General features: G+C 40.6%; 1 protein-coding gene and 1 non-coding gene across 2 annotated transcripts in view; both read left to right on the forward strand.

Annotated features, from left to right (window-relative positions):
* MATR3 (matrin 3) overlaps window positions 1-15,091 on the forward strand; it is a 49,750-nt gene that overhangs the window by 743 nt on the left and 33,916 nt on the right. The window contains exons 2-4 of the mRNA XM_089908477.1: window positions 555-592; window positions 2,441-2,524; window positions 3,302-3,382. The gene's annotated coding sequence lies outside the window, so the exon portion shown is untranslated. The remainder of the gene's footprint in view (window positions 1-554; window positions 593-2,440; window positions 2,525-3,301; window positions 3,383-15,091) is intronic.
* On the forward strand, window positions 3,035-3,234 carry LOC115803344 (small nucleolar RNA SNORA74). Its single transcript, XR_004024023.1, has one exon. It is a non-coding gene; the product is annotated as a small nucleolar RNA SNORA74 (small nucleolar RNA).

Consider the following 15,091-nt stretch of genomic DNA (forward strand, 5'->3'; position numbering starts at 1 on the left):
ATAAATGAGGCTCTTCTCAATCTAGTTTTAACCAGCCTCTCCAATTTTCACTGCCCATTGCTCTCCCAGGATAACTTTCCCTTCTACTCACCAGTATTTATCTCCTTGCCTGGAATGTAGCTCCTGATAATAACAAGTGTTACTGAGTTATCAGCCTATAGCAGATATTATCCTATGGGATTAATTTATATTCCATTTAAATCTCCCAACCACCCTGGGTACTATTATCAACACCCCCATTCTACAAATGAGGAGACTGAGGTGCAGAGGTTAAGTTACTTGCTCACTGCCACTTGGGTGTTAAGTGACAGAGCCATTAATTTGATACTTGATGAGACCATTAATTTGCTACTGTTGAACTGCTGTGGTATGCAGGTACAAATGACATATGACAATAAAGCTAACCAAGGGAAAGCTATTTGTTTTATTTCCTGCTATTGTTTCTGTGGCTCAGGCCTCACCAAGTTACAGAGTTTTGAGGGTAGGGGTGTTGAACTCCACACAAGTGTTCACTAACTGTTGGCTGACTCTAACCTGGAGTGCTTTGATTGCAGAGGGGCCAGCTGTGGACTTTGGGAAGATGCACCGCCAGGTGAGTGCAACTCCATTAGCCTACCTTTGGCCCCAGCTGTAGGCAGCTGCCTAGGTTTCCGTGTACCTAGGCAAGTGTTACACTGCTGGGAGAACAGCAGCCAATATAGCTGGTTGGCATTCTGGGCCTGGTTCATGCCAACTATGTTGTTAACTATACCAGGATGCCAGCATAGTTGCTTTTCCATTAAGGTTAAATCTGCAAGAGCATGCCTTTGCAAGGAGAAACCTAACATGGAGAATGGTTCTGGTCTGACAGGTTTGGCTAGTATGAAGTTCCTTGAATAGTGCCTTGGAAACAGAACAAAGGCAATGGGGGGATATATAAGTATAGAGGAAAAGTTGGGCTTTTATTTTTTGAGTCTACTAAGTGCTCAAAAGGGGCCTTATAGGACTTCCCTGGTGGTCCAGTGGTTAAGGCTCTGAGTTTCCGCTGCACGGGTTAGATCCTTGGTCGGGGAAGTTCCACATGCCCCGGGCTGCCGCCGCCCCCCCCCCCCCCCCCCCCCGCAAAACAAAACAAAACTAGTGAGGGAAAACACACACAAAAGAGGGCCTTATAGAGGGTGGAAGTCAATGGGATTTTTGCAGATTTCATAGCTCCCACTCCCCCACAGTACAGAGCTAGTCAGGATAAACCCTTTGTAGAAGGATAGCTGTAGTTACCTGTGAGAATGCCAAGCCTTACAAGGAAACATAGATGTGAATTTGCTTTAAAATTATGGGCTTTTTTTTTTTTGGCCGCGCTGCATGGTTTGTGGGATCTTAGTTCCGCAACTAGGGTTCAAACCCGGGCCCTCAGCAGTGAAAGTGCAGTCTTAACCACTGGACCGCCAGGGAATTCCCTGGGCATTCTTTAGCTCATTAATAGAATATAAAAATAGCAATTCATTGAGGGGGCTCTAGATACTAGGCCTAGCTACAACGATAATAATTTATGCTTTAGGTTGACAGTATACTTTGTTGATATCTTACTGATTTTCAGAAGTAAGCGGAGTTGTTTGCCTCTTTGGAGCAGTAGATACTGAGTCCCCTTTGTAGTGATATTGTTTTAGAATGCTAATTTTCTAAAAAGAGATGCTTCTCAGTTCTAGGCAATCACTTATCACTTAGGGTGATGCTGGAGGTTGTCCAATAGGGCTGACTTAGTTGCTGCTTTCTGTGAAAAGTGATATCTTAGTTCTACAGAAGGAACTGGTGAGGATGTTGGGAGGCAGAGGAGTTATTTATCAAAGCTAGTTTTGTTCTATCAATTGGCTTTGCCTTAAAAGGATTCTCTTAGCTAAATGTTGGGTGCTTTGTGTGAATACCTCAGATGTTCATTGTAAATAGTCTTTAGTATATCGGTTCTTTTTTTTAGATGTTGGGGGTAGGAGTTTATTAATTAATTCATTTATTTTTGCTGTGTTGGCGTCTTCGTTTCTGTGTGAGGGCTTTCTCTAGTTGTGACAAGCGGGGGCCTCTCACTATCGCGGACTCTCTTGTTGCGGAGCACAGGCTCCAAACGCGCAGGCTCAATAGTTGTGGCTCACGGGCCTAGTTGCTCCGTGGCATGTGGGATGTGGGATCCTTCCAGACCAGGGCTCGACCCCGTGTCCCCTGCATTAGCAGGCAGATTCTCAACCACTGTGCCACCAGGGAAGCCCTATCGGTTCTTAATACAAGTGATATCTAGAGGTCTTTAGTAGTAACAGGCAAGAAAAAAGGTAAGTAATGGGAAATAAAATAATTACTGAGGATATAAAAATTATGGTAAATCATAAACGACAGACAGCATTTTGTTTCTGTCTCTACAAAAAAGCAGCCTTAGGAGCTGGGATGTTGAACACTGAAATCTTTTTCTTTTTAGGATGACTTGAAAGTAGGGCATCCTTGGCCCTCCTGAAGAGAGGAAATTAGTGGCAAATGGACAGTCTGTGTATGGAGTTATCAGGTAAATGTCCTTATTCATTCCAACATTGACTATGTGCCAGGCCTGTTTGTTTGTTGGAGCCCATCAGGAAACAATTGGGAGGCAGAATCAACTGTATTTGCCCCTAACAAATCCTACTCAGGGAAAGGCTGAGTAGGGTTTTAGTGATTATGGTCTGGAGGCATGTGGGATCTTTGAGATTATCTGTGTCATTCCATCTGAGGAAACTGGGGTGATTGTAAATTCCATGAGGGACAGGTTAGTGTATCTTACTTTGTTCACAGCTAGATCCCAAGCACAGTGCCCAGCACATGGCAAGAACTCTCTCAGTGTTGGATAAAATGACTGAAGCCATGGGAAAGTGTTTCCTGTTTCCAATTTTTTAAAGGATTTGACAGCAGGGTCTGCAATCAGTGCTCCCAGGCCTCTGTTTTGCAGTCGATGTTCAATTCATGGGGATACCTATATCCATGTCTTCTACCTGGGGTACTTGGGTATCTGAAACAAATAAGAAAACTGTTTCAGGAATCATCCAGCAGTTGTCAGCTGTCCAGGCTAGTGTGATGCCTCGGATGGTGTTACACTGTTGGAAGAGCAAGTGCTGCCTTTATTGAGGTCTGGCTCTAGTACTGTTTTGGCGCTGTGGCTGAGTACCTTTGGGCAACGTTTTGCACCTCTGAGAGTGGAGTAACTCCTCCTGTGGAGTTGGTCCTAGTCTGGGTGCAAACAGTTTTTTTCTATTAGAAAAGGACGCTGCCTTAAGGATAGCCTGTCATTCCTTTCCTCTTTGAATCCTAGATGCCTTTACCTGAGTGAGAAACCTTCCTCCACTGGGACCTCAGATGTCTGACAGCCCTTTGTAACACCAAGATAAGTGATGTATGCAGTGCTTTTGTCATGTAGTTTCTAGTTAACTCACTTCAGCTCAGATGGGTGGTGTGAAATAATAGAAAAAATATATATACATACATTTTTTATGCACACACACACATTGATATATATATATATATATATCTGCCCCTGGTTTTTGGTACAGCTCCTAAAACCCTTGTGATTTCCTAAGTGATCAGAGCACTAGGAGCATCTTTTGTTCTAATATTTGGTCTTTGAATGTGGCTCCTGACAATGAGCTCCTAAATCCCTTGGAACTTCCTGGGTGATGTATGTGTTTTGTTCTGGTGGGGCTGGTCACCAGAAAGACCAGGCAATGATTAGAGCTTAGAATTGTCTCTCACACACACACACACACACATACACACCCCTCTCAGACACACACTCATTCTCCAGAGTGGGGAGAGGGGTTGGAGATGGAGTTAATGATCATGATGAAGCCTCCATAAAACTTCCAAAAGTATGGGGTTCAGAGGACTTAACAGGTTGGTGAACAACACGTTGAGCTGCTGGGAGAGTGGCGTCCCTTCCCACATACCTTGTCCTACACATCTCTTCCATCTGGATGTTCATTTGTATCCTTTATCGTATCCTTTTATAATAAACAGGTGAACAGTAAGCTATTTTCCTGAGCTCTTTGAGCCACTCTAGCAAAAATTAGTCAAACCCAGGGAGGAGGCTGTGGCAATCTCTGACTTAACAGCCTTTCTGTCAGAAGTACAGGTTAACAACCTGGACTTGTGTCTGGCATCTGAAGTGGAGAAGGGGCAGTCTTGTGGGACTGTGCCCTTGGCCTCTGGGATCTGAAGTTATCTCTGGGTGTAGATATTGTCAGAATTGAGTTAAATTGCAGGACACCCAGCTGGTGACAAGATTTTCTTGGTGTGGGAAAAACACCCACACATCTGGTGTCAGAAGTACTGAGAGTGTGATCAGAGTGTGAGACTAAAGGAAAAACAGGAGTGAGGTTTTCTTTATAGGTGGAAATACTTAAAATTCTAAAACAATTATGGCAGGACTTCCCTAGTGTCGCAGTGGACAAGAATCTGCCTGTCAATGCAGGGACACAGGTTCGAGCCCTGGTCTGGGAAGATCCCATGTGCTGCGGAGCAACTAAGCCCGTGCGCCACAACTAATGAGCCTGTGCTCTAGAGCCCGCGAACCACAACTATTGAGCCCCACGTGCCACAACTACTGAAGCCCTCGCGCCTAGAGCCCATGCTCCGCAACAAGAGAAGCCACCACGATGAGAATCCTGTGCCCCACAACGAAAAGTAGCCCCTGCTCACCGCAACTAGAGAAAGCCCGCATGCAGCAACGAAGACCCAACATGGCCAAAAATAAATAAATTTATTTAAAAGAAAATTATGGAGAGAACTAGAATTTTAGAGAAGAATGATTACTCTTAAGTCCAAGGCTTGGGACTTCCCTGGCGGTCCAGTGGTTAGGACTTCAGGCTTCCACTGCAAGGGGCTTGGGTTCAATCCCTGGTCAGGGAACTAAGATCTTACAAGCCGTGCAGTGTGGCCAAAAAAAAAGTAAGTCCAAGACTTAAACTAAGCCCTCATATTCTAGAGCTCTGCTATACACTACATGTGGATTTAAATTGACAAATAAAATCCATTTCTCCATATCAGTATTTAGTGACTACCTACTGGCCAGTTTAGAAGACACTTCCACCAATGCAGGAAGTTTACAGTTGTGTTCTAGAACAGGAGTTGGCAAACTTGCTATAAAGGGCCCGATAATATTTTAGGTTTGTGCACCATATAGTATCTGTTGCAACTACTCAACTCTGTAATTGCAGTGTGCAAGCAGCCATAGATAATATGTTAACAAATGAGCATTACTGTGTTTCAGTAAAACTTTATTTAGGGGGCTTCCCTTGTGGCACAGTGGCTAAGAATCCACCTGCCAATGCAGGAGACACAGGTTCAAGCCCTGGTCCGCGAAGATCCCACATACCGTGGAGCAATTAAGCCCGCGCGCCTAGAGCCCGTGCTCCGCAACAAGAGAAGCCACTGCAGTGAGAAGCCCACGCACCACAATGAAGAATAGCCCCTGCTCGCTGCAACTAGAGAAAGCCCGCGTGCAGCAATGAAGACCCAACACAGCCAAAAATAATAAATAAAATAAATTTATTTTTTAAAAAAAACTTTATTTAGGGACACTGAAAGTAAAATTTTCAGTGTTGAAAGAAAAAATTCCCCTCAACCATGCTAAGCTTGACAGCCTTTCAAAAACAGATGGCAGGCCAGAATTACCAAACTCTGTTTTAGGGAATGAAATTCAGGCCTTGGGTGTTTACAGCTCATTTGTGACAGATTTAGGGCCAGTACCAACATGTGTCCCTGAAAAATTATGTTATCAATACCTTTGCCTTAGAGCAAGCTTTTACCATATGGTATTAAACTCCTTTTAGAGGACTGAGGTGACTTTAGTAAATTATCTAGTAGTAGGATAGTCCTTATTTCTTGTGTTCGGTGTTTGTTGTATATACTTTTTAAATGGGTTACTTATAATTGTTTTCTCTTTTAATGTACACCTAAAGAAGAGGCCCTAAGAAAGAATAGCAATCTGGTTTCCAGCAGAAGCTGATCACAGACTCAACCCTAGGTAGTGAAATAGAAATGGTCCCAAAGGAAAGAGGAAATTTTTATATATCATGAATAGCCAGGGTTTAAAATCTGGGATCTCAAGTTCCTCTGAGCATACAGATTGCTTTCCTGAGCATGGTAAAGCTACCCAGGTGCAGGGAGGGGCCCCTATGTTGCTACTTGAAAAGGGAAAATTCATTTGGTGTTTGTGCCTGTATTCAATACCCCAGGAGGTTTCAGTGGCTTAATCATGCACATTAAAATAATTTAATGGGATTTCCTACTTGATAAGTTAATTGGTCACTTACTACTCCCTGTTGGCTTGATTTCTTTTTTTTAAGATTTCCTATCGAGTCTAAGATGAAGTTACACATTTCAGAGTAGCTTTTTATCCATTCCTTCTCTTGTGCCATCACCCTTTTCCCATGCTGCAATGAAAACTGAAATTGGACTAGCAGATATTGGTCTGTAAATATCCAAGCTGCCACCTCCATAGATAGCAGTTAGTAAACACAAGTGCCCCTTTTCATTGCTCTGCTCAAGTTTCATGTCCTGTACTATATTAAGAGGGAAAAATAAAGCAGGATGAGTAGGGGGCCCCAAGTGTTGAGTGCTATCCCTGGCGCCTGTCAATTTATTTTCCTTCTTTCAGGGTTGAAAGAAACTTGTCAATGAACATTTACATTGAAATTTTGGATTATATCTCAAATTTTAATCAGGAAAACAAAAACCCCAGAGGAATAAATTCTGCAGGCCCCAAAGGGACATAAAAAGGTGGCTCAGTGCCTAGGAATTCACACAAAAGAAAACAACCTGGTAAGAGCAACTAAGAACCTAAAACAGTGACAGTGGCTCTTGTGAGTCTTGTTGCTTAATTAGGGCTTTATGAACAGCTCCAGTTAATGGACCTTTTCTCTTGGAAAACAACTTCACTGAATTAACAAATCAACTGTAATACTTAGAATGTCTGCTTAGCAACACCTTTCTCTTTACTGTTATTTAGGAACACTTTTAATGACCCAACATGCTAGGTCATATATTTGTCAATTTAGGATCCTAAAGCCTGGTTCAAAGGAGCCCCTGTTACTTTAGCTCTCCCTAATCTCCATTATAAGCCCTTTGGGGTGTGAGAACATTTTATACTGCTTTTTAAGGGTGACTTAACTGTTACCTGGGAAAAGGGTGATAAAATGGACCTTGAAATTTATTTCATTTTAGAATAGTTGTAGATTTACAGAAAAGTTGTGAAGATGGTACAAAGAATTCACATGTAGCCTGCACCCAGTTTCTCCTAATGTTAACATATTAGTATAGTACATATGTCACAATTAATAGGCTAATATTGGTACATTATTATTGACTAAAGTTCATGCTTTATTCACATTTCTTTAGTTTTCACCTAATGTCCTTTGTCTGTTCCAGGATCCCATTGACAATATTACATTTAGTCATGTCTCCTTAGGCTTCTCTTGGCTGTGACAGCTTCTTAGACTTTCCTTGTTTTTGATGACCTCAAGTTTTGAGTAAGGCATTTTGTAGAGTTTCTCAATTAGTTTGAGTTTTTCTCATAATTAGGATTTTCTCATAATTAGGATTTCAAAATCTTAAGTGATTTTGAAAGGAAGACCCCAGTACCATTCTCCTCCCATATCAAGGGTACATACTATCAACATGACTTATTACTATTGATGTTAACCTTGATCATGTGGCTGAGGTCATATTTTCAGGTATTTCCACTGTAAAGTTACCCCCTCTCCCCAGTGCTGTACTCCTTGGAATGAAGTCACTGTGCAGCCCACACTTAAGAAGAGTGGAGTTGTGGTATTCTTTCTTTATAAATATATATGTATGTATTGGAGTATAGTTGATTTACAATGTTGTGTTTCTGCTGTACAGCAAAGTGAATCAGTTATACATATACATATGTCCACTCTTTTAGATTCTATACCTGTATAGGTCACTACAGAGTATTAAGTAGAGTTCCTTGTGCTATACAGTAGGTTCTTAGTTATCTATTTTATATATAGTAGTATGGAGTTGTGGTATTCTTAAGGGTGAAATGTTTACATCAATTGAAATTCTATAGAAAGTGATTGGTCTCTTACCTAATTTATTAAATTTATTTCTACAACTATGGACTCATGGATATTCATTTTATGCTTTGGGAAATAATCCAGTAATAAACTTAATTTTGTTCAAAGTGTTGGCATCTTTGGCCACTGGGAGCTCTTACAGTTGACTCCTGTGTCCCTTCAATATGCCCCCATCATTGTGCTGTTGTTTTTAAACACTTCTCACTTTATGGCATCATAAGATGCTCCAGGTTCATCTTATATCTTTCCTGTCCCAGAGTTAGCCATTTATCTAAGGAGTCATGGTTCCTTTATTGGAGAATGGTATTAAGGAACCAAGATCTGGGTGCTAGATGTGCTCTAGATACTGAGGTGTTATTGCTTCTAGGTCCTGTCAGCTACGTGGTGCTTCTATGAACATTGGGGTTCTTGTATCTTCATTTTATTTATTTATTTATTTATTTATTTATTTAATTATTGGCTGCGTTGGGTCTTTGTTGCTGCACACAGGCTTTCTCTAGTTGCTGTGAGCGGGGGCTACCCTTTGTTGTGGTGTGCGGGCTCTAGGTGCACGGGCTTCAGTAGTTGTGGTGCATGGGCTTAGTTGCTCTGCGGCATGTGGGATCTTCCCAGACCAGGGATCCAACCCATGTCCCCTGCGTTGACAGGTGGACTCTTAACCACTGTGCCACAAGGGAAGTCCCACTTGTATCTTTTCAAATTAGAGTTTTCTCCAGATATATCCCCAGGATTCCTGGATCATATGGCAACTCTAGTTTTTTAAGGAACCTCCATACTGTTTTCCATAGTGGCTGCACTGATTTACATTCCCACCAACAGTATAGGAGGGTTCCCTTTTCTCCACACACTCTCCAGCATTCGTTATTTGTAGACTTTTTAATGATGGCCCTTCTGACTGTTGGGAAGTGATACCTCATTGTAGTTTTGATTTGCATTTCTCTGATAATTAGTGATGTCAAGCATCTTCATGTGCTTATTGACCATCTGTATGTCTTTAGAGAAATGTCTTATCTAGATCTCCTACCCAGTTTTTGATTGGGTTGTTTGTTTTTTTGATACTGAGTTGTACAAGCTGTTTGTATATTTTAGAAATTAAGCCCTTGTCCGTAGCATCATTTGCAAATATTTTTTCCTATTCTGTAGGTTGCCTTTTCATTTTGTTTATGGTTTCCTTTGTTGTGCAAAAGCTTAAAAGTTTGATTAGGTCCCATTTAAAATTTTTGCTTTTATTTCTGTTGCCTTGGGAGACTGACCTAAGAAAATACTGCTATGATTTATGAACATTCCATTTTTAGTACTCAACATGTCTTAGTCTATGGTCTTTGTTTATTCTCTTTCATTTAGGATACTGGTTGAGGCTGTTGTCTTTTATAGTAGATGCTGTATTCCCCAAATGACTGATTTTTTTTACCCTATGAGCTCACAGAACAGGATGGGAATTTTGTATCAGCTGGTGGTAGAAGGGAGGAGCCAAGCCCAGGCCCTAGTGAACTGAAGGAAAGTAGAGATGTCCTCAAGGCACAGAGCCTGTGAGTTAGAATCTGGACTTCACCAGAATGGCAGATGGTAGAACTTCCCCTTCTTCCCCTCAGTTGTAATTCTCTAGAGGAGAACTCCAGGAGCTAATGGTTACAGTATGTTGGCCACCCCAGGAGAGTTCTTTGCCAGCCTATGGCACAACCCCTACTCCCATGGCACTCTACCCTTTTCTACACTGGGCTTCCATTTCTTGCCCCTGTATAGTAGGGCCCAATCATGATCCAGGGGACTCTTCATAGTTTCTCACATCCCTAACCTCCCTCTTATTTGTGTGTATAATATCTCCCGGGCTGAGTTAGAGGAAGATGAGTAAATAGCCTATGCTATTGACTCATCTTGTCAGAAGACTAGTCATTTAACTTATACCCTTTTTATGGCTTTACAGCTTTTATGAACTGAACTCTGCTAGACATTGGGGATACATGATGAACAAGACACAGTCTAGCCCTCTCATGTTTACCACCCTCAGATTTTATTCTGGACATGCTGGTTTCTTTCAGTCCTTTTGCATCTAGGTCTCTGCACATGCTGTTTCCCTTTCCCATTCCATCTTCCTTTTCCACTTTGTCTACTTTGAGATCTCAGCCCTGGCAGCACTTAAGCAGAGAAGCCACCCTCCCTGACTGAGCACCCATTTTATGTGTCATTGTACCATGTTTTACTGCGGAGCTAGATAGCCCCATGCCGTGTAACAGTCCTTTGAAAGATATTATTCACCAGTTTTTACAGGTTTACCTCACTCCCATATAGCCAAGCAGCCTCAATTCTACTGACAGCTGACTAAAGAGCCTCAACTGGTAAATATTAGTATCAGTGTGTCATTAGGTACCCAATATAGAGTAAGGCCATAGGCATATCCTACTTTTTAACAATACCCCAGTAAGTAAGGATAATAACAGTGCTGGTTTGGTTTTGTTTAATTTTGAAAAGAAAAATCATGGAAACAAAGATGTTGGGTTTCCAAATCATTTGCTGGTGGACTCTAAAGATATAACAGTGCCTAACTATTTGAAACTAAATTTAGCTTCAAAGTGTTATATGAAAATAATGGAATTGCAGAGGATTTGTTGTTCAAATTTGAGACATCTTTTAACTAAAACGTGTGGCCTTTTAAACTTTTTTTGATAATCTGTAAGTGTCTTTATGTTGAAGAAAAATTTTGAAACCTCTTTCTAAATTATAACTTGTAGAACCTCTCTTACTAGCAGTCACTGCACTGACAAGTAGGTGCCAGGATAAAACTTATAACCAGATTTAAATGGATAATTTTAACATGTTTACTCTGGAGCTCTATAAAAGTGAATAATCTTTGATTCTATGGTTTTGTCATTTTAGTATATTTACGTAAATACACTTCAGGACACAGAATACGGAGAATATTTACTGCATGTTGACCATGGGCCAAAACTGCTAAATTCATTCTATACATCTCTTAGTCCTCTCAACAGCCCTACAAGGTGCATGCTGTTATTTGCCCAAGGTCACACAGCTAGCTGGTCCAGGAACTATGGTGGTGGTCACTGAATCTGATTTCAAAACTAGTGATTGGTTTGGGGCTTTCATGTATAGTTCCCTTCCAACTAATTCTCATAAATAGCTTCAATCATCAACCTCATTCAGCCTAACAGACTCCTGGATGCTATGAGAGGAAGTATGAAGTACATGGAGACTCCTTTTATTTTATTTTATTTATTTATTGGCCACACTGCGTGGCATATGGGATCTTAGTTCCCCGACCAGGGATCGAACCTGTGCCCCCTGCATTAGAAGCTCAGAGTCTTAACCACTGGACTGCCAGGGAAGTCCCTAATGGAGACTCCTTTTAAAAGCAAGGGTAAAGGCTATGTCTGTATATGTTCTGTGTATGTTAACAGCAAAAGGAAGCTTCCTCAAGCTACAGCAATAGTGGCCAAGATGCCGATGGCCTGAAACAAGGTATTTGGCATTTGTTATGTGTAAGAGACTAGAAGCAAGAAAAGCATTTCAGTAGTCCCTGAAAGATGTCACACATCCCCACCCCTAGCTTTGCTCTTTGGTAGGGTTTATCATATTTTATTAAAATTCTCCAGTACCTGTGCTACTAAACTGTGGGCTCAATGAGAGGGTCAGAAAAAAAAAAAAAATGAGAGGGTCAGAATAAGAATTTCAAGACGTTTAAAAATTCCTCAAGAATTTATGTTTTTAGAGGATGGGAGTTGGATTCTCTTTTCTGTTTCACATATATAGTGGAATATAACTGCTAAATTAGGGACATAAAGACCTTAATAGATAAACCATTATATAAAAATATAACATTATTCCTAGATTATTTTAAGAATACATCAAAAATATTTGCAATTAATTGATCTCAATAAAAGATACATATTATCCCAACATGCTAAAACGGCATTTACTAAAATTGCTGAGAGTCAGGATTCCAAGCCTGGTAAAATGTATCTTATTCTGAAAGCCTGTGTGATGCTTAATAGGGGAACCCTAGAACTGTTCCGATTAAAACAGAAAGCTTTGTTCAAGGGTACTATCAAAGGCAAAGAGGTATGAGAAGAAAATGTATAAATGGGGAAAAAGGTAAAAATCAGTTGTAGATAATAAGTTTTCTTAAATACTGTGTCAACTGAAAATAATCCATTGAAGTAGCAAGTAATCAGTTTGAAGATAAACTGGAAGGAAGACAAAGCTAGGAATCATTAAAAAGACATGGAGGGGCTTCCCTGGTGGTGCAGTGGTTGAGTCCACCTGCCGATGCAGGATACACGGGTTCGTGCCCCGGTCCGGGAAGATCCCACATGCCGCGGAGAGGCTAGGCCCATGAGCCATGGCCACTGAGCCTGTGCTCCACAACGGGAGAGGCCACAACAGTGAGAGGCCCGCGTACCGCAAAAAAAAAAAAAAAAGAAAAGATGTATCAGTTATATATGAAGAAAATATTAAAATGACAAAAATGAGACCTTAAATGGAAGTCATACCATGTCCAATAAATCTCAACATAATAATTCTAAAGAAAAGTATAAGTTTATTAAAATCCCATTACAAATAACAGGATAATTTTTGGAAGTAGACAAGTTAATTCTAACATTCATATGGGAAAACCATAATATTAAGAAATATTATACTATTAGAACCAGAGTCATAAAGGAAAACTAGCTCTACCAGATGTTAAAATAATAAGACAGGATGGCGACTTCCTTGGCCGTCCAAGGGTTTGATCCCTGGTCGCGGAACTAAGATCCTGCATGCTACATGGTGCAGCCAAAAAAAAAGGGTGATACTGGCACCTGAGTAGACTACTCTACGAATGGAACAATTAAGGGAATACAAAAATAGATCCTGAAACAAATTAAAAAGTTCAAGAAGAAAACAAGGTATCTATAATTGTATAGTAGCTTTGCCTTCTAAGTGAAAAAAACAAAATGAATACTTAAAAAGACTGGATGATGTCTAGATTTTTAAAAATTTTGTTTGGAAAAAGAAACAACCAATAAAATGTTTGCCAAGAGTTAATTTTTCTTTAATACAGTCCCTATAAACTAAGAGGTAAAAGCTCAACAACCCAATAGGTAATGGCAAAAGATATAAACAGTTAAGTGATGCTTAACCCTAGTTAATGCAAGTAAAATCCATAGCTTAAATTCCATTTTCCAGCAATCAGATTTACAAATAGAATTTGATGTTATCAAAGGAATAATTAGTTCCAACTAAAATTCCAATATTTATGTTTATTAGAACATAGTTATGCTCATTTATTGACCAATCATGGCTGCTTTTGCACAAGTGCGGAGTACTTCTGACAGACTATGGGCCTTGAAGCCTAAAATGCCATTTGACACTACAGAAATTTTGCCTGACCACTGCTCTAGAACAGCACTATATAATTTAAAGTTCTACAATGACAAATTTTCTCCAAACTGTCCACTAGTTAACTATAGATAGTAAGATTGAGAAAGTGAGTGTAGATTATGGCTGTTGTACAGCGACAGCATAGGTTTAGAAAATGAGGGGTTTATTTTAAACTGCACATAGACTTTGACATGTATAGGGTAATATGTACACAAACTTTTGATTTTTGGCCACACCATGTGGTGTGCAGGATCTTAGTTCCCCCACCAGGGATCGAACCCATGCTCACTGCAGTGGAAGTGCCGCATCCTAACCACTAGGCCTCCAGGGAGTTCCTGTACCTAAACTTTTTAATACTAATGCTTTGAATAGCAGAAAATAGGAATATAAGACTTTGGTGTGTCACCACATTTTAAACCACCTTAAAACTTAGTAGTTCAGGGGCTTCCCTGGTGGTGCAATGGTTAAGAATCCACCTGCCTATGCAGGGGACACGGGTTCAATCCCTGGTCTGGGAAGATAGATCACACCACAACTAGGGATAAGCCTGCCCACAGCAACGAAGACCCAATGCAGCCAAAATTTTTTTGAAAAAAAAAATCTACTAAAAATAAACCCTTAGTAGTTCAAACAAGTATTAAAATTCTGTGGGTTAATTGGGCTCTGCTGGGTGGTTGTGTTGTTACACATGGATTTGTCTGGGGCTACTGCCATCTGGAGGCTTCACTTTGGCTGGCAGATGACACTGGCTGTCACCTGGGAGCTCAGCTGGGGCTGTTGACTGAAGCACCTCGATTCTTTTGATGTGGTCTCACAGCATGGCACTTGACTTCCAAGTGGATGAAAGTAGATCTTAAAATCACTTCTGTGTTCTATTGTTAAAAGCCAATTACAGGGCCCTTACAGAGGGCAGGTAAGGGGGAAATTGATGCTACTGTTTCATAAGTGCGGAAAAGGATTATTTGTGGCAATCTTTAATTCACAAGCGTATATGTGTGTGTGTGTGTATAAATGTTTATGTTTATAGGAAATTCTTAAAATACACAAATGGTTGATAGTGGTTGCCTTTATGTAAAGGAGTAGTGGTTGGGGAAAACTCTTTGTTGTGTGCTTTGAATTTTATTATATGTATTCCTTATTCAAAAAATTTTTTTAATTTATTCATTTATTTTTACCCTTGCTGCTACATGGCTTGTGGGATCTCCCTGACCAGGGATCGAACCCAGGACCCCTGCAGTGGAAGTGTGGAGTCCTAACCACTGGACCACCAGGGAATTCCCCCAAAACCCTTTTTTTAAGCCCACTTCCCCTCCCTTGCCACTGCTAAAAAAGAGCCACTGGTTAACAGTTTTCTGTTTTTAAATAGCCTAAAGTATTGAAATGGCCTGGTTCCAGGGCATTAAATCTATTTAAGAAGTAGATGGTGGACTGCCAGGAGATTCTGAGACCACAGCTTTGCTGAAGGCAATCCAATATAATGCTTTAAAGCTCTGGGTTTGGATTTATTTAGAACGGAGTTCAAATCCTGGCTACCTGGCCTTAGGCAAGCTTTCTTAATCTCTTATGTAAAACAAGAGTAATGGTACTTTACTCTCAGAATTATAATGCATTATCAGCTACTTAGTGGTGTC

This window comes from Delphinapterus leucas, chromosome 3 (genome assembly GCF_059928025.1).
Source record: "Delphinapterus leucas isolate spDelLeu-1000000601 "Yukka" chromosome 3, BTC_Dleu_Yukka2, whole genome shotgun sequence".
Classification (NCBI taxonomy): domain Eukaryota; kingdom Metazoa; phylum Chordata; class Mammalia; order Artiodactyla; family Monodontidae; genus Delphinapterus; species Delphinapterus leucas.